The 24,240-nt window shown below is 41.3% G+C and overlaps 1 long non-coding RNA gene across 1 annotated transcript in view; it reads right to left on the reverse strand.

Moving 5' to 3' along the window:
* The window catches only part of LOC144790980 (uncharacterized), a 92,438-nt gene that overhangs the window by 13,431 nt on the left and 54,767 nt on the right, over positions 1-24,240 (reverse strand). The gene's annotated exons all lie outside the window — the stretch shown is intronic.

A 24,240-nucleotide genomic window follows, 5' to 3' on the forward strand; every position in this document is an offset into this window, starting at 1 on the left:
CGGGTGGACCTTATTCTGCCGCTTAGATGTTGCTGCAAGAAACGGAATGCATAAACACTCCAGATGCTGACTTCGGATGGTGGTTGCACAGTATTCCCAGTAGCTGCAGTGTTGAGTGTGGGGGTCGGTGACCAACAAACCTTGGCAGCGGTAAGCACATCAAAAAGTTTCTGGAACTTTACAGGGTCCAGGGGACTGAGGTAGTGGCCCTTAAGCTTCAGCAGGACAGGTGGGACTACAACTCCCACAATGCACTAGACTGTACCACCTGGATTTGGGCGATCCCATGGAGTGCCTGATGGCCAGCGATTGTTTAGCCCCGGTGAGTGTTTTTACATGCAGTTTACAAGGGACAAATGCCACTAGTCCAGAAGAGATTGAGGATGTTTCTGGCTTCTACAAGGCTCTCCCACTTTGGGAGTGTCAAGTTTTAGTCAACGACGAGGGTCGTTCACTCAGTTCCAAGTCTGATGCCTCAGGGACAAAGTATCCCTCTTTTGCTTTGGTGCTATGGGAAAAGTCCTGTTGTTAGCGACACTGGTCTTCTCTCGGTCCTTCCGTGATGTAAGTTGTTCAGATCTGAGGTAATGGTGTTAGGGGGGTCCCTTAAATCCCAGATTTTTAGTTAGGGGAGTTTGGAATGTGGGAGCTAGTAGCCAATGTGCAGGTAGTCCGCCCCTGAGGTGACCACACCTGGGGGAGTAGGTCACCTTTTCTACCTAGCCACTACCCACTATTGTTTCCTTCCTAAAGATGGAAGCATTCTATTTTAGGCATACAGATCAGGTTACTCACCCTGGAGGTGTGGTCAGCCTTCCCGAGGAGTACAGCTCCTGCAAACCCATTTCCTACCTTGCCCTGCTGCAAGTGCACCTTGGGCAATGGGAGGTATGTGTCCTACTCAGGGGGGGCGGCCCAGTTGCATATCAGGGGCAGTTCAGCCTTTACAGTTCATTGTTCTGAGAGGAGGGAGGTGTGACCTTCCTGCCAAGCCTTTGTTTCAGACTCCTGGGAGGAATCACACTGTCTGGCAGGAGATCAGAATCCTGTGTTGGTGGCAGCAGGCATGGAAAAGCACGGCTGATCAGCCGGAGCACAGTGAAGCTAGGGCAACCAGGTAGTCCACCTCTAAGGTGCCACCTTGATGCATGCCAACCTCCCCTTGACACCAGATTCATGTCAGGAGAGAAAAGGCACGTTGCTGGACACCAAACTTGACATATTTAGGTGGTACCATAATGGAGCCAACAACCCGGGTCTGCCTGGATGCAAGTCCTATGTTATCTTATTTATTTATTTTGAAGGTTTTATATAGCACTGTTTATCACTTATTGTGTACTTTAATAGTAAAGACACTATAGAGACATATAAGCTTGGATCTCCAAGTCGATACTCTTAATATACTGCCCCTTGCCTCCTAGACACAGGATGCCTTCTCTAGAGGTGGCTGAGATATACTAAAAGCAGTGCATTTGACAGTGCCACACATGGTTAGAGCACAGTCGAGTTCGAGCAGTTTGCACTACTCCCAGGGGCGTAACACAGGCCCCCGCAGCCACCGTGTAGCGGGGGCCCCTGCGCTCCTGGGACCCCACGGGCCCCCTCACTGAAACTCAGCAGTGGAGCTAGCAAAGGCAAGGGCAAGTGCAAGCCTCTTCATCATGATGGTGCGTGCGCAAGCTCCCTTTAATAAATTTAATTTGCGCAGGCCCCGGCCCGGTGGGGCCTCTGAGGCTCTCCATTAATTAAATGGTGGCGCGCAAGTCAACTGCGCTTGCGCAAGGCCCCGGCCAGTGTACCATTGTATAGCTGTATTTCTAAGCCCCGTAGGGGAAGACCAAACCGATGGGGGAGCTCAGCTACTTAGCTTGTAGCTGTATTTGTAAGCTCCCCTCTGATGTAGGCGGAGACCAAACCTATGGGGGAGATCATCTAGTTAGAACACCGGCCTCTGAGGCTCTCATTAATTAAATGGCGGGTTCGCGTTGCTTGGCGTCTGTGCAGTCTTCAGGGTGGGTGGGGCTGGCCTGGTCCATTATGTGCATTGCGGAGCACAATTCAAAGTGCGTGAGACTTGAGGTGAGGCATCCCAGGCAAGGACCGTCCCAGCCACGCCAGAGACTAAGAAGGTCCCGGACCATACGTCACCGGCCACACCATAATTTAAATTATTGCTGCAGGTCAGGCCGCCCTCAGCCCTCCTCAGGTGAGTGAGTCAGTATGTGTCTGTCCGACAGTCCGAGGCAGCCGCAGGAGTGGTCCGTGGGTGGTGGCGTCGTGGAATTAGGGAGGGGGGGCTGTTGACGTCACACTTATAGTGTAGGGTCTTGCTATTTTAAATCGTGAGGTCGCAGGCTGATGTTTTTGAATCGGCTGATTGATCACTGACTGCGCATTGAGGCTGAAATGCGCTGGATGACGATAAGATTTAGGAGCTTTCGATACAGAATAGCAAAGTACTTTTATTAACCAAAATGCCAAGAGTTGAGGAAGTGAGAGCACGCACCCTTTGACCTCCTGGGACATCACATGATTGACCACCTGTCTCACTCATAGCCCCTCAACATTATCCTATTTGCTACAGAGGAGCTAGAGGAAAGAAAGATAAGGAGAAGATACTACAGAAAATAAACTGGGATTTTAGCAGACTTTCAGTCAAATAGTGCTTTATGCCGTTGATAAGGCGCTGAAGCTCTTTCAGTGAGTAGCAAGCTATTCTGGGAACCCAGAGATAGTGGTTAACACAATGTTTACTCGTAAATTCAGTTTTCAACTTGTGCTCTAATGAAAGAAATGTGTGCATTATTCTAGAGTCCTTGTGGTCTGAGTTAGTAGGGTTTAATCTTGTGCTTGTGACATACACCCTTTAATCCAATAAATCTAGGTTATTTGTGATTGAGAATAATGGAATTTGGTTTGGATTAGGATAGAATTTGGAGTCGGTTAAAATTTAAAAAGAAAAATTAGAAAAGAAAAAAAATAAGAATTACGTGAACAAATGTAATATTTAAGGAGTTAACAGTTATTGCTAGTGCAAACATGTGTGTGTTAGTGTAATTGATGGGAGAAATGTGCCAAACGGATTATACGGAAATTAGGAGATTGTTAAGGTTTAGTGTGGAAAAGGTGTATATGGGGTCAGAATTGCAGAAAACAAGCTATTTAGCAGAGGATGATTGAGTAAAGCAGGCGATAAAGCTAGATCAGGCCAGGATGGCAGAAGACATGTGAGGAGAACTGAAGGGGCGGCCAAATTAAACAGGGAAGTCGAACTCAGTTTCATGCAGGAGGGGCTAATCTTTACAGGTCGTTTCAAGCTGGGGTGAGCTGCGATATTTATTCAGTTATAGAGTTGATGAGTTCCACCATGAGACTTCGAAAGTAGTGTAGTGGCATCTGTGGGTAGACAAATCTGCTGGTATTCGTACTGTCTCCTATCTTTGTGGAAAAGTCTTACATGTATTCCCTGGTGCCCACATCTGAATGACTAGCTCTAGTCTTTCTTCTGAATTTTACATGGTTCTTAGTGGCTTTTATCTTTGTTGGGAGGTAACATCATTGTTTTGGCAGGGTGTGTGGAGAAAATCGTGCCAACAACTGTTTTTAATGGGTGCATTGTTATACTGGAAAGTGAGTTCCTATGTTGGTGGTACAGCAAAAGAGTTAATGTGTTCTCCTTGGGATCTTTAGACTGTGGTGCAGGGATCTATCAGTTGACAGAGATGCTGTTATTTCTATTGTCTCTCATCATTGTGGACAACTCATATATACAGGGGCGTAACACAGGCCCCCGCATCTGCCGTGGTGCGGGGGGGGCCTGAACTGCAGGGGGCCCCCCTCTGCACAGGACTCAGGCCTGAGAGCTCCGGATTAAATCCGGAGGGGGGCCCTCTGTGTACATTGCAGGGGGGCCCCATAGACTTTCGTTACGCCACTGACTACTCATGGAGTCTGCAATGGCTGGCTTGCTGTCAGTAGTTTGCTTGAGTTATCCAGGGTGGGACAAAACGTTGCTGCAGCCCTGGGGACCGCTTTACCCCCTATGCCCTGGATCACCCTTGTATCATATACTAGGAACTTATAAGGGGGTAAAGTCTCTGTCAATTAGGATTGCCAATTAACACAACAGTTTTAAGGAAAGAGCACTGGCACTGGAGCCTAGTCATCAGGCTTCAGAGTACTGTCAGAGTCGAAAACCAGTGACTAGTAGTCCAAATGGGGGCAAAAAGTGGGAGGACATTTGCAAAATGCATGGTTTTATTACAAAACCCCTTTCACAATTCTTCTAGCCACTCAAGCATAAGGAGACATATCAAAATACTACATGCAGAATAAGGCAAAACAAACCATAACCATTCAAAAATAAAAAAATACTAAGTTGTAAACAAAAAAAGCAGACAGCATCCATAAATTAAGTGAACTATCCAATATAAAGAAAAAAAAACAAAGGGGATAGAAAAAGTCAACAATGTCCTTTCTTTGGGAAGTGCAGTCTCTCGCGCACTATTTAGCCGTACCACATACGTCTTTGAACTTTGGGGATAATAATATATCAATAATTTGTAAAGGGTGCTAATAGGCTTCATTCAAAGATGTGTCCCAAGATTCAGAGTGTCAAGATTGAGATTGGTAAGTATCCAAAAGCTGATGTAAAAACGATGATCAGACAATGACCAACTTTTGTCGATGCTATTGCACAGACTTAACTCCATGATAAACTAATTTATTTCTTAAAGTCTCTTGAAATGAATCCAGTGTAGTATGATACAAGGATATTACACAAACCCTTAACTAATGCAATTTGTATTTGGGGCACACAGTAGTCCCAACATTTGATCAGAAACTACAAGTAGTGCCCTTGAGGTTTCTACTTCAACGGGCGAACATAATACCAGTTAGAGAAGGTGTTCCATTCACTACAACCACTGACCAGAGATCACGAAGGACCTTTGTTTGCACTCATTTATCTCAACAATGGAGCAGCGTAATTGAGACTCCACACTCTGTATATACTCTATTCATGGTAAACAGACATAATATCGAGTACAAAATATCGAATGGACATAATATCGAGTACAAAATATAGGCTGGACAAAATATCGAATGGACAGAATATAGACATCAAAAATATCGTTTTGAAGGTAAGTAATGTAATATTGAATTTTAAAATATAGATAGTCAAAATATCGAAGTACATAATATAGGTTAATCAAAATATCCAAAATTTAATAATTTCGAATTTTTTATAGTGTATTTTATATGTTAAAAGTGTTTATTTATGTTATAATGTAGTTTAATTAATGAATTTAAAGTTATTTAAATTTTGCGTAATTTAATTCTGTAGCGGGTTGTGAGTTTATAGGGGAATAGGGTGGGAAGTAATTTAATTATAATTAATTAAATATGTAAATTTATTTATTGGTATTAGTTTATAATTAATTGTTAATTAATTGTTAATTTTTAATTATTTAAATTTTAATTGCAATTAATTTTATTTAATTGATTAATTGATAATTATGTTAATTTAACTAATTTAATTTCTGTAGCGGGTTGTGGGTTTCTAGGGGAATAGGGTGGGAAGTAATTTAATTATAATTAATTAAATATGTTAATTTATGTAGTGTTATTTATTTCTAATTAATAGTTAAATAATTGGTAATGAATTAACTTTTAATTGAGAACTAATTTTATTAAATTGATTAATTGATAATTATGTTAATTTAACTAATTTATTTTCTGTAGTGGGTTGTGGGTTTATAGGGGAATAGGGTGGGAATTAATTTAATTATAACTAATTACATATGTTAATTTTCTTGGGTATTTATTATATTTTAATTGTTAAGTAACTTTTTAATTACTAATTAATTAATTGTTAATTTGTAATTTATTAGCATTAATAGATAACTAATTGTAATTAATTAATTATTATATTATATTAAATTGGTAATTACTTTTAATTATTTTTTATAGATATTAATATATAACTTTTTTTGCATAATATATGAAGTATCTACTTTCTCTACTGTTGCACTCACTGGAGTGGGAATAGTAATTTTTACCCCTACGCTATCCAACGCCTTCCCTACTGTTGCACTCTCTGGAGTGGGAATAGTAATTTGTACCCCTACGCTATCCAACCCTTTCCCTACTGTTGCACTCTCTGGAGTGGGAATAGTAATTTGTACCCCTACGCTATCCCACACTTTCCTTACTGTTGCACTCTCTGGAGTGGGAATAGTCATTTTTACCCCTACGCTATCCAACCCTTTCCCTACTGTTTCACTCTCTGGAGTGGGAATAGTAATTTGTACCCCTACGCTATCCAACGTTTTCCCTACTGTTGCACTCTCTGGAGTGGGAATATAAATTTTTACCCCTACGCTATCCAACCCTTTCCCTACTGTTGCACTCTTTGCAGTGGGAATAGTAATTTGTACCCCTACGATATCCAACGCTTTCCTTACTGTTGCACTCTCTGGAGTGGGAATAGTAATTTTTACCCCTGTAGTGTAGCTCCTATTTTCCCAATAGGCTCTGCGCATTGGAATAGTACCTACAGCAGTAAAGGCCTAGGCCAGACGTTAACTAGGTCTACTACTGTCGATGCTAGACTTAATTTTTGGGTTTGCCAGCTAAGCTCAGAGTTCGCTAGAAACTTTCTCGAATGTTCAAGGAAGGATTAACTCCCCTGATTAGACAAGAAGGGATTTAGTTTCTGACAACCATAGAACATGACAACTTTGCTCTCCCCTAATCAAGAGTCAATCTCAAGAGTCGTGTGAGCACAAGGCAATTATTTTACTCAGTCAGTACGTGCATTCTTAGTCTCATCAGAATGTATAGAAAAGGAAGAGACGGGCGTGTTCAATAAAAGGTGTTATTTATTGATCAGTCTCTTTTCTCGTACAAGAGAAATGGATCGATATTATTGCAATACTTATAGTTAAGTAAAGTGCATACATTAAAAGCAATAGTATAAAATAATACTGTAAAAACATTGATATGGTTTCTGAGCCATATGATGTTTTAAAATGATTAAAATATATTTACATACACATATACATTTGACTAAACGTACTCAACTGGTGTTTCTAAATACGCCTACCCCGTGTACCTGACCTAAGTCTAATACGTGGGCGGGAATAGAAAGTTACAGTTTAAGTTAAGTTTGTTTTTGCCAAGTGAATAACTAAAGAATTCTCTAGGAGGGGTTATTCAGTTCTGTACCTGGAATTTAGGATGAATGAGGAATAGTATCTCTTTCTCTGCTCTCGATATTCCAGGCTGCCTGCGAGGGCTGCCCAGAAGCGCCGGTGCTGGGTCTCTCGGCTTGAGATAGCAGCGCGTCTCTCAGCGCGTCAGGAAGGCGGGGCTGTTGCCTGCGGGGTCTGCTTCTGCTCTCGGCTTCGGCAAGTATGGCTGCTCCGTCTTGTCACCACGAGTGTGTTTGCATAGGGCAAGGTCGGCAATATTTATACCTTAAAGGTGCCGGGATTGACGTAAGGATGGACATAGGTACGTCAATAAAGATGTCATACGACTTGCTCGTTAGCACATTCTTTACTAAAGTTCTCTGTGAAATCAAAACAATGGCCGCACGGATTATCCAGGTTGTCATAGGTTTGATTTGTTATGAGAACGTCGTATGCCTTATCAGGGGCTGGAGGAATGTCGCTTGTCTAATTAGATCTCAAGCATTATGACCTAATCAGATAACACGTTCCTGTGCCGTAGTGTGACTGCGTCAGATAACGGTATCTGCATCATGGGGGATTTCTTGCCTCATGGGCTGACTGTTAGTTAACTAGCTAGGTAGTTTAACCAGAATAGGGTCAGGAATAGGGGGATCGATTCAGAACCTATAGAAATACACGACACCCACTCCACGCTAACTATGGTCATATCTACTAATCTAAGCATAGTATAACATAGTACAACATACTATAGAGTATAGTGTATACCTTACCACCCCAAAATACATAAATGCATTTTGAAATTTTCAAATATACTGAAAAATTGCAGTCATATATATTGTATGCACTTAAGCTATGAATTAAATGCAAAAGTAAACACGCATTTTTATGCATTATTGCTTGTTGGTATATGAGAAATACACATGAAATGGCTCTTAATATGGCTATACAGAAAAAAAGTCGAAACCATTTCATCACATAAAATATATTGTGAACATACCAGCGGGCAGCTAAAGTCTATATAAAGTCTATAAAGTATCTAAAAAAATAGAAATCTTAGTTCTCTAGGAATAGTTTCTTACTTTAAGCAGAAGGTCAGTGTCCCGGGGAAAAAATATATAGAAAAATATTTTAAGGGCTTGCTGAAAAAAGTTGCTGTCCGTGAACTGGATTGTAATTGTTCATGTGACTTTATTTTTTAAGTTGAAGGCCGAATTCAGGGAACGCCGTGTGCGAGTTTACTCAAAAGTCTCTATTTCTGTTCCGGAGAGAACATCATATCATTCAGGCTTTCGAAAAAACTGTCAACAGCTTCATGGGAAAGTTCCACTAAGTCGGAAATAGGGGTAACCATGCATTCATGCGCATGATTGTCTGCATTGACATTCTGAATTGCATTGCTGACAGAAGGTCGTACCTGTTCGATGCTGCTTTCATCTCGAACTTCACTACTCTTCAATCGCAGTGGTGAAGATTCCAGGAATGCCGTCATCAGAATTGGCAGCCTTTGAGGGCAGCACAGTGCGTGAACCTTGGTAGGAACCAACAGTGTATCTGCATCCACCGGCGCATCCGATTGTAGCGTCAGACAGGTGTCTAACACGCATTCTTCTCCGCATAGCAGACACCTTAGTACAGGTAAAACACACCTTTGCCACATTGGTCGAAATGATAGAAACCAAGTCATGTTCAGGTCTCTAAGCCGGGAGAGTCCCAGGATTTTTGATATCCGGTCCCGGTATCCAATGGCTAGGATCGTATCTTCCATTGTCGCGAGAGTTTGATCTGTGACATGGGTTGCCATATCGAAAAATAAGGACTAGGAATAGGATTCCTGCAATTAGTCCTAGGATCAGGGGAAGTCCGCCAAAAATCGAATGGACGAAATCTGGAAAAATACCCAGTATGGCTTTGAATGGTGTTAATGCCATCGAAAATACTGTCTTAAATACCTTTGAGACCCCTGTGGTATCAGAAATATTTAAGATTTCGCTCAGGATTTCCGCGAAATGTACGGGGGAATTGGTTGATAATAATGTATGTATCTCTGCAGTCGTCCTTGCGACTTGTAGATCATACGTTTCTTTTGATGACGTGAGCCTTGTAGGCGTCTGAAGAAGCACTGTTTTCATTCTGCTTAAAGTGTCTATTCGAATAGAAGTAATTTTCAAACCGGGCCATGCCCTTGCCTCCCTGTCTGGAAAGGAGCTGGGGAACAAAGAACGTCCACAGCACTTGACCTTCGCCGTCGTAGTGACGAGATAAGGAGTCCCGGGCATAAGACTACAACATCTGCGGTCTACAATAAGAATGTAACTCCCATTATAGAGTCTTTGAAAGAATGGTTCTATTTCAGTTGCAGGTGCGCCTTGCTGGTGACATGAAAGGTTGTATGAATTCCCTTCACAGGCTCCGTGCAAACTAATACCGTTACACAGAAGCGTGCCGCTTAGTGACATAGCACAATTGTTGCCACTAAGAAACACTTTCTGTCCTTTGTTACTGACACATGCATGTGAATAGGGCAGGTTCCAAGTTGTTTTAAGGTACCCCTTTCCCAATTTCTCGTACATGCCACCCTGTATATATTTTTGGCAGTATTGAAACCTGAAGGTTGAGATTGGAATATTTATGATTCCGTGGATTATCCATTCACTGACAGGTCGTTCTGACATTGTCAACGGTAATCTTTCTAGTTTTTCAATGCTCAAGATTGTATAATCAGCACCCTTCTGCGCCATACCGATTTGTCTATCAGTAAGGTTAAAGATTTGGAATAGTGACGTAGTGTTGATTAAACGCCAAGGCACATAGCCTGAACGCAGATTTTGTAACGTCCAGCCAAGCTGTACGATAGAACGCAATTGTGACTGACCATGTTGTAATAACAGTAAGTCTTGCGATAATATATCGATTGCTGAAGACACAATGCTGTCCAATGAAAAATTCTGGAGGACAGAGTCATTAACCCATTGTCCACCACAGAAAGTGATTTTTCCAAATTAATACGATCAATTTCACGTATTCTCTCTGCTGTTTCAATTTGAGTAACCTTCCAGGCCTCATTGTATGCTGCATATACAGAGGCTGCTATGAAACGCTTTTGACGCTGTTTGCGTGGTCCCATTATGAAATCACGCAAGTCAGCACCATCAGTAAGTAAAGTTAGGTGTTGCTTAATTTCAGGCAGTGTGGAAGACTGTAGCCATTGAAGGCATAATTTGCCCACACTGTAGGTTGTTATTATCCCTGGGTGATGTCTTTGGGGATATCTAGGGTCTGGCCTGGTCATTTTGAAACCCTGTGTTTTATTCAGGAATCTATCTTGACAGTTATTTGTATCTGTGGGCCAGATCAACCATTGTTTCCAATCAGGCTGTGTTCTGTTTTGGTTAAGTATATGGTTTATGTCTATTTCTTCATCTGTATCAGAGTTATTGCTAAACATTGTTGGCTTTGGAATAGACGGGTTATTTAAATCTTTGATTTTGGCTAAGCCAAGACAGGTGGTTTGTTGAACAGTGTCATTTAAAAATATCATTTGTTCTGGGATCATGCAGGCTCTAAACAAAGCTTCTATACCCTGTACTTGCCATTCTTTTGTACCCCAAACACTTTTCAAATCAACATTTTTGTCCCAATAATCGAATCCAAAAGTATTCATTTTTTCAAAGAATGAATCAGAATAAATCAATTTTGTGTTGGTTATCATGGTTTTGGTCCCTGTCTTGTTTGACAATTTATAATAAAATGTTTCAGCATTACTAGTGTTAAAACCTTGAAAGTATGAATATTTGTCATAAACGGTTCTAGAGCTCCCTTTTGGAGGTGTAGCACAATGTTCCCATTGATTAAAATTTAAAACATTTCTAGGTTGTGCAGATTTATGCAAGAAATGGTTACCATAGTGGTTATAGCAATACATACTATCATAATTTGTAGAACCTTGCAAATAATCATGTTTTGTAAATTTAGCAGACATTACTAAGTCAGACATCATATTGTTTATACTTTCAAAGTCCCAATCATCAGCAAATGAGTTTGGTTTTGCAAAGTCACTCAAAGAGATCTTAATTTGGTGTGGATATTTCAGGATCTCGACCGGACCATAAATTTCATAGTCAGTGTTGTCCCAGGCTACCCCACCAGGTATTGGAATTGCTGTGAAGTTGGCTGAAGAAAGTTCTGAAGAAAGTTCTCGTTTCTCGACGTGTGAAGATGTGTGTGGTTTGAGGACCAAGTTGATGTTCTGACTTGCTGTGTCCATTTTAGCACATTTTCCCTCAATGAAGCGTCCCAAGGTAAATACCATGATGAGCCAAAGTATGAGGATAAATGCACCAAAACCCACCCAAAATTCAATCCATGGAGAAATCAGATATGTTTCTTTTAGTTGTTTCAAAAGTTCCTTCGCTTTGTCTTTAAAGGATTTTGATGATGGCTGTGTCTTTTGTTCGCTGAAGCCTTCAGAGGAATCATCGAAGTTGATGAAGTAACCAGATGCAGTTCTGTCAATTGTTCCAATTGGTTCTGGATTTTTGTTTTTTGCATTTTCACTTGGTACTTCAGTATAGATTGGTGTGTCTCTGCTAAATGTCTTTATTTGGGTTTTCAGAGGTCTAAGTTCTATTGCATTGTTGCATAGTCCTTGTTGTTCTTCTGTAGGCGTTTCGAATGTGATGAGCCTCTTTGTTAGGACCTCTGTACTGGTAGCAAACCTTGGTGTTCTGCTACTTATTGGGAGTCCACTTGGCCTACTGTTTGTTATCGGCCACATGTTGTGGTTTTACCAGGTCGATGGATACAACTCGGTTCTCCTTTTTTCCAGCAAGTGGCGGTAGTACAACTGATCTTGTCCCGTTGACAGACAAGACAGGAACTGCTTTTCTGTAAGAAGGCCCAAATTCCTTCTTTACCGCGATCTTCTCCCTGACTAGATCCCCGACTTTTGGAATCCAGACAGGTCTTGCTGGGACAGGTGGTGATTCTTCAGTGGTTGTTGGCTGTTGTTTCAACTGTATGTTGCTCAGGTCTTTTCTTGTTTTGTTTAAGTCCTGCAAAATAGCCAAACGGTCTTTGACATCAAAGCTTTTTTCTGTTACCACTGAAGTCTGACTATCAAGGTCAGAGATCAACATCCTAGTTCCGAATAATAATTCGTACGGACTGAATCCCTTCAGAGAATTTCTTGGCAAGTTATTTAGACTACGTTGGACACTTATTAGATGTTTGACCCACCCAGCTCCCGAACCTAATACCTTTGCCGTTATAGATTGCTTTATGTCACGGTTTTTTCTTTCAACAATTCCGTTCCCCTCAGGGTGAAATGGACAAGAGTACCGCAATTGCACGCCCATGCTGACCATGGCCTCCTTATAAGCCCGAGAGCTAAAAGCAGGACCATTGTCCGAATGCAGAATGCCAATTGCGTATGTGCCGATAAAGACCCGCAAATCTTTTATAACAGTTCTGGCGTCAGCCGTTCGCTGGGGCCACATCCATATGAATCTCGTGCATGAGTCCACTGCGACCATGATATATTTATAGTTACCATCCCTTTGTAAGGGACCGCAGTGGTCTAGATAAACACAGGCTAATGGTTTATCCGAGATTAGAAGGGGCGTCTGTGCTGGACGTCTCACAGTTGATACTTTCATTTTTTGACATATTTCACATGCTAGAACATAGTTCCTTGTTTGTCTTCTCATTTGTGGCCACCAGTATCGCTGTTTTAATAATGATACTGTGGCTGAGACGCCAGCATGGGTAGAAGCAAGCCCTTCGTGTGCCGCTATTATTAGTCCTAACCTATGTTCCATGTTTGGAATTGCCCTATCCCCCACTCCAGGGATTTGAGCAAAAGGAACATTGTTTGCATCAGTTATGTATGAGTATTTTACTGGAAAGCCTTTAGGGAGTGGTTCTATCGAATCCTTTTCTGAAGCGCTGACAGCTTGTAATATTTCACTGTCTATTTTTGTTTTTGACCGGGTGACGGCAGCTACGGAAGCCGTTTGCACAGCTGCCTTCGCGGCCTCATCAGCCAATGAATTCCCTGCAACGTGAACGCCATCACGTTGATGACTCAGTGTATGTATCACGTGAGTCTTTGGTAGTTCTTTTTGTAAAAGAGCTACTTGTTCCCAGAGCATTTTGTGCTTGATTGTGCCACCTTTCGCATCCTTGAAACCATTTTGAAGCCAGATCTGCAAGTATTCATTGTAAGATTGAACGCAATAATACGAATCGCACACTATGAGTGTGGGGAATTCTCGATCCGTATTTTCAAGCGCCATCTTGAATGCTAGTAGTTCAGCTCGCTGAGCTGTACAATCTCCTAGGGATTGTGTTTTAGTTAGGGTTGGTTTAAATTTCCCTTCGTGCCAACGACCTTTAACAATCGCGCACGCAGCACTGTAAGCTTGTTTACCCCCTACTGCGGGTTGTGCTGATCCGTCTGTATATATTATACAGCCGTATTGGTCTAGAGGCAGAATTTCGGTTGGCAGAGGACATTCGAATTCATATTGTAGAAATTCTTGTGTTTTTAAGTAAGGATCAAATTCGTACACCACGTCTGTTGCAGCAAGAGAGTTAGCCCATTGTATCCATCTCGGATGGAGTGCTTTCGCATTTGGAATGCTTGCCTTTGTTACCGCCTCTAAGGCTGGTATTGGTGTCACGATTACTATTCGTTTACCTTGTGCCAGGGCTCGTTCTTTTGCTATAGCTGTCTGTGTTGCTGTAAGAATTTTTTCCGTTGGGCTAAATTTCATTTCAGCCTTAGTGTACAAGTGTGATTTGAATGCAATTGGTACCTTTTCTCCCTCATTAGAGGTCAGGTATGTGAATCCGCATCTCCCTGGGATGACTCGGATCACAAGGTTGCGTGTATTATCACGTGTTTCTAATTTTGTCTTAATTAGCATGTCTGTTTGTAAGGATCTCAAAATGTCTGTGTGTGTTTGAGTCCAACTTGATCTTTTAAAATCTGGTTTAATTAGATCGTAAAGGGGTTTGACCCTTTCTGCGTAATTTGCAATGTAAGTTCTTCCGAAATTTAGGAAGCCTAGAATTGACTGTAGGTTTTTTAGTGTTTTAGGAGCTTGGATTACGGCACATTTCTCTAGGAAATTGTCTGGCAGGCTTTTGCCTTCACTTGATAACTCATATCCTAAGAATAGGACTGTCAGATGGGCAATTCTGGATTTTTTGAAGTTGAATTTGTAACCCTCTGCAGCGAAACCAAGTATTATGGTGTTCACTCTTTTCAAGTGAGTTTCCAAGTCATCATCTGTTAAGTAAATGTCATCGACATAAGATAATGCTTCATCATCATATTGTTGTAGTAATTCTGTTACTCTCGCTGAGAATACCCCCGGGCTGTTCTTGTACCCCTGGGCTAACCGACAGAATTGTTTTTGAGTGCCATTTACTGAGAAAGCTGTTAAATATCTGCTCTCTGGTGCTATGTTTTGACAAAAGAATCCGTTGGAGATGTCCAAGGTAGTTTTGTATTTTTTGCGCACTATGTTATTCATTAGTGCAGCACTGTGTGAGTTTTGCACTGCAAAAGTTTTGCAACATGTGTTAAGGTGTCGGTAATCCAAAACTAGACGATATGAATTGTCTGGTTTGGAGACCGGAAACAAAGGATTGTTCATTTGTGAGGTGCAAGTTTCAATCACCCCCTGGTATTCTAGCTGATCTAGTATTTCATTTACTTGTTTTTTAGCTTCTTGCTTAATTGGGTACTGCCTTTGTGCAGTTGGTTGTGATTTTAACTGGACTTTGTGAGGAGGAGAATCCTCATCCCATCCTACATGATTTTTATATAAAGCAGGTGCTAAGGCCACTGCCCACTTTCTAGCAAGTGTGTATTTTTTATGAATCGGGATTTGATTCGAGAAGGCAGGCATAATTACTTCTTCGCCATGAGGGCACTCCCTGACAAACTCTGGTGGCCAGTCTTTTTCAGCTAAAAGTATGTCATAACCCTTTGAGAGGTTATCCCAAAATAGTCCCCTTATTTTCCTAGTCTTATCTCCCTCTATACGTAATGTTATCTCGTATATTTTGTGGGGCTTGCTAACTCTGGTATCTGCAGTTTCCACTTGAAGGTATTCATTCGTGTCCACTGTCTCCAGATGATCCATAAGGACTTTGCGAGCTATGCTCACCTCTGCTGCGCTGTCTAGCATTGTCTGAGCCCACTCTCCGTTTTTCAGTTGTGTCCTCAGTATTCTCGGCATTGTTAACTACCTTGATACTGGCTACCTTCTTTTTTGGAAATTGTGATTTCTTTTTCAGTTGAGCAGGTTCCTTGTCTTTGGACTTGGCGTGCTCTTCTGATCGTCCTCTTCTTTCCGATTTCTGCGAGGAATTCTGAAAAGATTGAGAGGGACGTGTATCAATGTCTTGATATCTATCAGGTTTTTTAATATTATCCCTATTTCTAAGGTTATATCTATTCCCAGAGGGTTCACTCTGGGGTGACCTTTGTCTCGGGTTTGGAGATTTCTCTCTTCGCCTAGGAGACCTTCCTCTGGACTGGAATTTCTTTTCTTTTGGATTGGATTGTTTGTTCCCATCCCAGTTCTTTTTTGGTGAATTATTATTATTATTAAAAAACATTTTTTCTGGACTTGTAGTCAGTTGCGGTTTTACTGGTATTCCACCTAGACTATCTCTGCCTAGTTCTTCATAGGATTTTTCTATGATTCTGGCAATTTCAGCTGGTTGGTCTGCTATATCTGTCTCTTTTAACCTCTGGCGGATCGCCACGTTTGCTGCTTCACCCTTTATGTTGGCTAGTAATATAGCCGAGACCTGCTTGAAGTCTTTTAGTAATTTCATACCAAGAGTTAAAGCAGGTTCTGGACCGTATTCATCTTGAATTTGTTTTAGCACGTCTGGTATTACCGAAATGGATGGAACACCGTGCGTTTTTGTGTAGATGGAAGCAAAGACTGTACCCCAAGTGTCACAGTCCTCAATGTGTGGTGCGATTCCCATTGGGAGACATATAGTCAGAATCCTGTGTTTTTCTAATGGGGTGGTGTCAGGAAACACCGCCTCTATTTGGGTAATTTTCTGTGCCAACCAGAATGGTATTTGTTCCCGTTTAGCTGGAACTTTACCTAGGCAGGATTGGATGTTCTGTGGTGTAATTTTATTTGTGTTCCCCTGGTGAGGGGTCAGCTGTGGTAGTTTAATCGCTGGCTGAATTGTTGAAGTCCGCATTACATACTGAACTAATTGTCTGTGAATTTTTAGTAGTTGTTTTAACTGTATTAACAGCTCTGCTGCAGGCATTCTTTCGATGTCTGGATATGGTGTGTATCCGGCTAAGACCGGCCACGTTGCTCCTGGTCTTCCTAAAGGACCGAGCCTTGTAATGTGATTATTATGTTTTAGGGCGCCATCAAATAAGAGCAAATGCTCTTGGAATTTGAGTGGTACTTCCACCTCCTCGAAAGGAGTGTACTCATTAGGAGGTTCCTCTACTTTGTAATAGTGGAAGTACTTTGTTATAGTATTAGCTGCTGGAAAATGTATCCATGTATAGTATACCTCTGTCTGCCGATATTCGTGTGCCTCGATTACGAATATGACTGTGCCACCTCTAGGTGTCAGTCCATTTTCTATAAGTTTTAAGGTTATAGATCTCCTTTTGGCGACCGGAATGAGTATTATATCCGCGTCTGCTGCTTGCATGGTAGCATCAGCATCTGCTATTTCAGTAGCTAATCTAGTAACCTCTCGTTCCTCATCGCTGTCCATTTTGCTGACAGGATGGTATTATGTTTATTTGCAGATCAGGTTTCTTTATGGAAACAGAGATTAGATGCACAATATTTTGGAACACTGTTTATCCTTCAACGTTGACTAGACCAAGAACCATACATAGGAGTTCCCTCCTGCGAGGTTTTGGAGGATATTATAACCTTTCACCCACTCCAGACGTCTTTGGAGTATTTGGAAAAAGGGGTCTGAGTGAGAAAGCACGACTGAGTTACTCTAAATGTCTTACGTTAGTTTTATCGCCCTTTCCAAACACGTTGGGCGCCATGTAGTGTAGCTCCTATTTTCCCAATAGGCTCTGCGCATTGGAATAGTACCTACAGCAGTAAAGGCCTAGGCCAGACGTTAACTAGGTCTACTACTGTCGATGCTAGACTTAATTTTTGGGTTTGCCAGCTAAGCTCAGAGTTCGCTAGAAACTTTCTCGAATGTTCAAGGAAGGATTAACTCCCCTGATTAGACAAGAAGGGATTTAGTTTCTGACAACCATAGAACATGACAACTTTGCTCTCCCCTAATCAAGAGTCAATCTCAAGAGTCGTGTGAGCACAAGGCAATTATTTTACTCAGTCAGTACGTGCATTCTTAGTCTCATCAGAATGTATAGAAAAGGAAGAGACGGGCGTGTTCAATAAAAGGTGTTATTTATTGATCAGTCTCTTTTCTCGTACAAGAGAAATGGATCGATATTATTGCAATACTTATAGTTAAGTAAAGTGCATACATTAAAAGCAATAGTATAAAATAATACTGTAAAAACATTGATATGGTTTCTGAGCCATATGATGTTTTAAAATGATTAAAATATATTTACATACACATATACATTTGACTAAACGTACTCAACTGGTGTTTCTAAATACACCTACCCCGTGTACCTGACCTAAGTCTAATACGTGGGCGGGAATAGAAAGTTACAGTTTAAGTTAAGTTTGTTTTTGCCAAGTGAATAACTAAAGAATTCTCTAGGAGGGGTTATTCAGTTCTGTACCTGGAATTTAGGATGAATGAGGAATGGTATCTCTTTCTCTGCTCTCGATATTCCAGGCTGCCTGCGAGGGCTGCCCAGAAGCGCCGGTGCTGGGTCTCTCGGCTTGAGATAGCAGCGCGTCTCTCAGCGCGTCAGGAAGGCGGGGCTGTTGCCTGCGGGGTCTGCTTCTGCTCTCGGCTTCGGCAAGTATGGCTGCTCCGTCTTGTCACCACGCGTGTGTTTGCATAGGGCAAGGTCGGCAATATTTATACCTTAAAGGTGCCGGGATTGACGTAAGGATGGACATAGGTACGTCAATAAAGATGTCATACGACTTGCTCGTTAGCACATTCTTTACTAAAGTTCTCTGTGAAATCAAAACAATGGCCGCACGGATTATCCAGGTTGTCATAGGTTTGATTTGTTATGAGAACGTCGTATGCCTTATCAGGGGCTGGAGGAATGTCGCTTGTCTAATTAGATCTCAAGCGTTATGACCTAATCAGATAACACGTTCCTGTGCCGTAGTGTGACTGCGTCAGATAACGGTATCTGCATCATGGGGGATTTCTTGCCTCATGGGCTGACTGTTAGTTAACTAGCTAGGTAGTTTAACCAGAATAGGGTCAGGAATAGGGGGATCGATTCAGAACCTATAGAAATACACGACACCCCTACGCTATCCAACCCTTTCCCTACTGTTGCACTCTCTGGAGTGGTAATAATAATTTTTACCCCTACGCTATCCAACACTGTCCCTACTGTTGCACTCTCTGGAGTGGGAATAGTAATTTTTACCCCTACGCTATCCAACACCTTCCCTACTGTTGCACTCTCTGGAGTGGGAATAGTAATTTGTACCCCTACGCTATCCAACCCTTTCCCTACTGTTGCACTCTCTGGAGTGGGAATAGTAATTTGTACCCCTACGCTATCCCACACTTTCCTTACTGTTGCACTCTCTGGAGTGGGAATAGTCATTTTTACCCCTACGCTATCCAACCCTTTCCCTACTGTTTCACTCTCTGGAGTGGGAATAGTAATTTGTACCCCTACGCTATCCAACGTTTTCCCTACTGTTGCACTCTCTGGAGTGGGAATAGTAATTTTTACCCCTACGCTATCCAACCCTTTCCCTACTGTTGCACTCTTTGCAGTGGGAATAGTAATTTGTACCCCTACGCTATCCAACGCTTTCCTTACTGTTGCACTCTCTGGAGTGGGAATAGTAATTTTTACCCCTACGCTATCCAACCCTTTCCCTACTGTTGCACTCTCTGGAGTGGGAATAGTAATTTTTACACCTACGCTATCCAACGCTTTCCCTACTGTTGCACTCTCTGGAGTGGGAATAGTAATTTGTACCCCTACGCTATCCAACGCTTTCCCTACTGTTGCACTCTCTGGAGTGGGAATAGTAATTTGTACCCCAACGCTATCCAACGCTTTCCCTACTGTTGCACTCTCTGAAGTGGGAATAGTAATTTTTACCCCTACGCTATCCAACGCTTTCCCTACTGTTGCACTCTCTGGAGTGGGAATAGTAATTTGTACCCCTACGCTACCCTACACTTTCCCTACTGTTGCACTCTCTGGAGTGGGAATAGTAATTTTTACCTCTACGCTATCCAACGCCTTACCTACTGTTGCACTTTCTGGAGTGGGAATAGTAATTTTTACCCCTACGCTATCCAATGCTTTCCCTACTGTTGCACTCTCAGGAGTGGGTATAGTAATATGTACCCGTACGCTATCCAACGCTTTCCCTACTGTTGCACTCTCTGGAGTGGGAATAGTAATTTTTACCCTTACGCTATCCAACGCTTTCCCTACTGTTGCACTCTCTGGAGTGGGAATAGTAATTTTTCCCTCTACGCTATCCAACGCCTTACCTACTGTTGCACTTTCTGGAGTGGGAATAGTAATTTTTACCCCTACGCTATCCAACACTTTCCCTACTGTTGCACTCTTTGGAGTGGGAATAGTAATTTTTACCCCTATGCTATCCAACGCTTTCCCTACTGTTGCACTCTGTGGAGTGGGAATAGTAATTTTTACACTTCCGCTATCGTACGGTAATATTGTTGGATATTATTTAATTATATTATGTTACTATATATATATGTTTTAACAAATATGATTGTAATTTTTTTTATAACTTTCATTAATTATTTAATTATTATAAGGTAAATTAAGTATTTTTAAGTATATTTTAGTAATTAATTTTTAATATTAATTAAATTTAACATTGTTTTTAATACATTCGATATTTTTATAAAGTATATTTTAGTAAACAATATTTTTTACTCGATATTTTTGTACTTACCTGTTTGTAGATACAAAGTCGATATTCTGTCTGTCGATATTTTGTCGCCGATATTTTTGCTAGTCGATATTATGTCCCTCGATAATATGTCAGTGATCCTCTATTCATATATGACAGTATATAATCCATATATTCAATGCGTGCCTTAACTCATTAACTTGTGTGTTTCACATTTATGCATTATCATATGTAACAATGTAATACACATTTGGAAATGACAACGTAGTGTAGAGGATTGAATACATAACACGTATTTACGCTTATTGAATGTTCACGTTGTAATGATGTCAGCTTGTTTTCTCATGGTTAATAATGTTATAACATGCTTCTATTTTGATTTTCGAGCTAACTTAGCTTTACATTAGGCCTCAGCCGAGTTTTACATATTTTGAGATAGTAGTATGATGCGTATTTCTTTCTTTGCAGGTGTGTTATCAAGTCCCTTGTTAGCTAGAGAAGGGCTCATTATCTTTACCTGATGGATTGTGAGACCTGAGAGGAGAAACATGGCAGCAGACATAACAAGCCTGCTATACCCTTTATACTAGGAAGATGCAACATCTGGGGTTTGGGTTCCTGATGCCACAGGATTTGTCTTTGAGCTGGGGGAGCGAGATATGGATGTTCTGGGACTTTCGATTGTGCTTATCAATTACTGTTGCTAGCAGCTAGGGAAAGTCCCATTCTTGACATTGAAGTGAGCAGATCTTCCACTTCCCTGAATTCCTCGATTGTGAAGGGTCATGCTTAACACTTTTTGTTTTCTAAACTTCTACTGAGGTTCAAATGATGATGACACCTTTATCATTTCCCTATTGGAAAAGCCCCTTTGCCCTTTCACTTCCTAATTCAGTCAGTCAGTCAATAAAGCTTTATTTCCATAAAATGTATCATAAAAGCTGCACATGAAACAAGTACATCAAATTTAAGAACAAAAAACAAGAACAAACATACAAAAAAAGTTTAACCCAGTGAAGGAGAATTAGTTTAAAATTTTACAAATTTCAAAGAAGTTCATTTGGTAGTTTTTTAAAAAAACATTAAACAATTAATTTTAGCCTTTTGATTCGAATTGACCATGCCCATGATAAAAATTTAGCTTGGGCACAAACATAGGTAGCACGACTATCAGACGTTAATATCCGAATTGCCGCCATGTGGCTCCTAGTGCCCAGCTGCCGGCATAGGTTTTTGAGCCAAACCCTCCTAGGAAGGGCATACTCTCTGCACTCAAACAAAAAATGTGCCACTGTCTCTGGTTTACATAGGCATACTGGGCAAAGTTCTGTAGACTGTGCGGGGGATTTCCAACGTGAAGTAAAATAGTACAAAGGAAGGGTTCCTACTCTAAACTTAAAGTACAGAGCCCTATCGAAGGGTTTTTCTATAATATCAAGGTACACTTCCCGTTTGGGTTGATCCTTAAACTTCAAGAAGTCCTCCGTAAGTCTGCCCATAGTAGTACTGGTGTTCCTTTGTAGAAAGATCCAGTCCCAATAAAGTTTCTTAAGGATTGACTTCGGAGGTGACGATCTATTAGCCCACGCATCATTTAAGCCCAGGTTTGATAGCATTGTCTTAATATCTTTCAACCATTTAATTTTATGCCACCCTGATGATGACATAATTTCTGCTAGACCTTGCGCGTATGTTCCAAGTTCCTCCACACGCCACAGTCGTGCCCATAGCAAAAGTGGACGGAGTCTTGCAAGATCATCAATTGGGCGACATCCTAGGTCCAACATTAGCGGGACCGTGGGGGTGCCCTGGGGGAGTGACATAATTGCTCTACAAAATTTCTTCTCTGATCTTGGTAAATCGTCAGTAATGGATGAGCCCCAAAGTTCAGCCCCATAAAGAGCAGAGCTGACCCCTTTAGCTGAATAGATCTCAAGAACTACAGCTATTGGTCTTATTTTGCAGGAGCGTTGTTCTTTTAAAAGAGCTCCTGTTATCCTCTTATGGGTTAACAACATTTTGTCCAAATGTGGGGACCATTCCATTTTATGTGAAAGGCGAATACCAAGATAGTCGAAGACTTCTACCCTCTCCAGGGGTTCAGCATTCAGGGTAGGAGAGCGGACTGTTTTTTTTGGAGGATTCAACACAAGATATTTTGTCTTTCTTGTGTTGATTACCAGGCCTCGTTTGGAGCAAAAAGATTGAAAGTTATTTAAGAGCCTTTGGAGGCCTACTGGGGTTTTTGATATTAAAAGTGTATCGTCCGCGAAGAGGAGGGTAGGTATACGTTCGCCAGCCAGGGATGGTTCATCTGAAGGATGTTCCCGGAGATGCTCAACCACCCCATTGATATAAAGAGAAAAAAGGGTGGGAGCTAACACACATCCCTGGCGGACACCTCTCTCCACCGGGATACTGCTTGTTTTTTCCCCCCCTGGGCCCCACCTAATCTGGGCAAAGCTATTTTCATGTAGCCTAATTTAGCTAGAGTTAGTTTCTTTATGAAACACTAAATCTGGATAATTTGTATTCTTTACATACTGATTCGTTTCATTCTGTGTTTTATATTATCTTGATTTCGAATGTGTGAGCACCTTTACTCCCAGCCTGTAATGATATCTTTGATTTATCCTTGATAAATTTGATGATAGTAATGCAAGTTCATAAAATTTCGTATATACCGAAAGCAAATTGTTGCATTTATTCATACGCTTTACATATACATTTCTTTGTTTACTGCTTCGTTCAAAGTTTAGTTCCCATTTGATATTGCCCTTTGTAATTCTTTTTATGTGGGTGCCAAGCCTGTTATTAACCCTTTCTTATTCATCCTAAAATAAAATAGTATTTTATCTTCTAAACTGCTGCATACTTTACATACAGTATCCAATTTTCCCCATTTATGTTTCAGTTCAGCTGAGAAAGTGATTTTTATTCAACATCAGGGCCCCGATAGCAAGAAGCGGATTGCACAACACTGGCAGATGGGCCATCCACCTACTTACCTTGAATGGAACCAAACACAAACTATAGAATGCTTCAGGAGGAACTATTTTATGAGTCATGAACCGAAACATAAATGGGGAAAATTGGATACTGTATGCAAAGTATGCAGCAGTTTAGAAGATACAATACTATTTTATTTTAGGATGAATAAGATAGGGTTAATTACAGGCTTGGCCCCCACATAAAAAGAATTACAAAGGGCAATATTAAATGGGAACTAGACTTTGAACGAAGCAGCAAACGAAGAAATTTATATGTAAAGCGTATGAATTAATGTAACAATTTGCTTTCTGTGTATTCGAAATTTGATAAACTTAAAATACACCATTAGACTTTATACAAAAAATCACCGCTTCTAAGCTCATTGGTTAATTCCAAGGTGACTTTCAGAGGGGATCATCAATACTCTAGAAAAACATAAAATAAATTACGGAATAAGGGCTAAAACTGGTGAAAAGGCCATGCCTAGAACAACAGGTAGCCTGCCTTATCCTTTCTCCTTGTTGCTCCAGCAACCAGAAAGTGTTCCTCACACAAATAATGAAATATAGCAGCATTTGTAAGCGCACAGCTACCTCCAGAGAGGTGTCCTGGCGTTGGGGGCTGTCGGGAAGATTAAGCAACCTATTGCCCACAGTTACATGGTGCTGGGCTAACCTGCCGCCGGCACGGGGATCGAACCGTGAACCCCTTGGTCTGGAGTCAGGCCCTGGCTGCTGCGCCACACCTCTTCCACACAAATTATTTTAGAAGCTGTGAATAATATGCTAATGAACCCATCCCCCAGAGCAGTCCTTTTTCACATATTCTAAAACCCCTTCTACATTATTGGTTGGTCTTGCTTTCCCTCGAGCTTCTACATTGTAGCTTGTTCTTTGCAGGTTTTCATTCAATGACTGGGGTGCATGTTTGATTTGTTCAGCATTCCATCCATCATCTGTTCTTTTTGCATTTGTTGCCCTAAGTGGGAAGGGTATGCC

Source organism: Lissotriton helveticus, chromosome 11 (genome assembly GCF_964261635.1).
Source record: "Lissotriton helveticus chromosome 11, aLisHel1.1, whole genome shotgun sequence".
NCBI classification, from domain to species: Eukaryota; Metazoa; Chordata; class Amphibia; order Caudata; family Salamandridae; genus Lissotriton; species Lissotriton helveticus.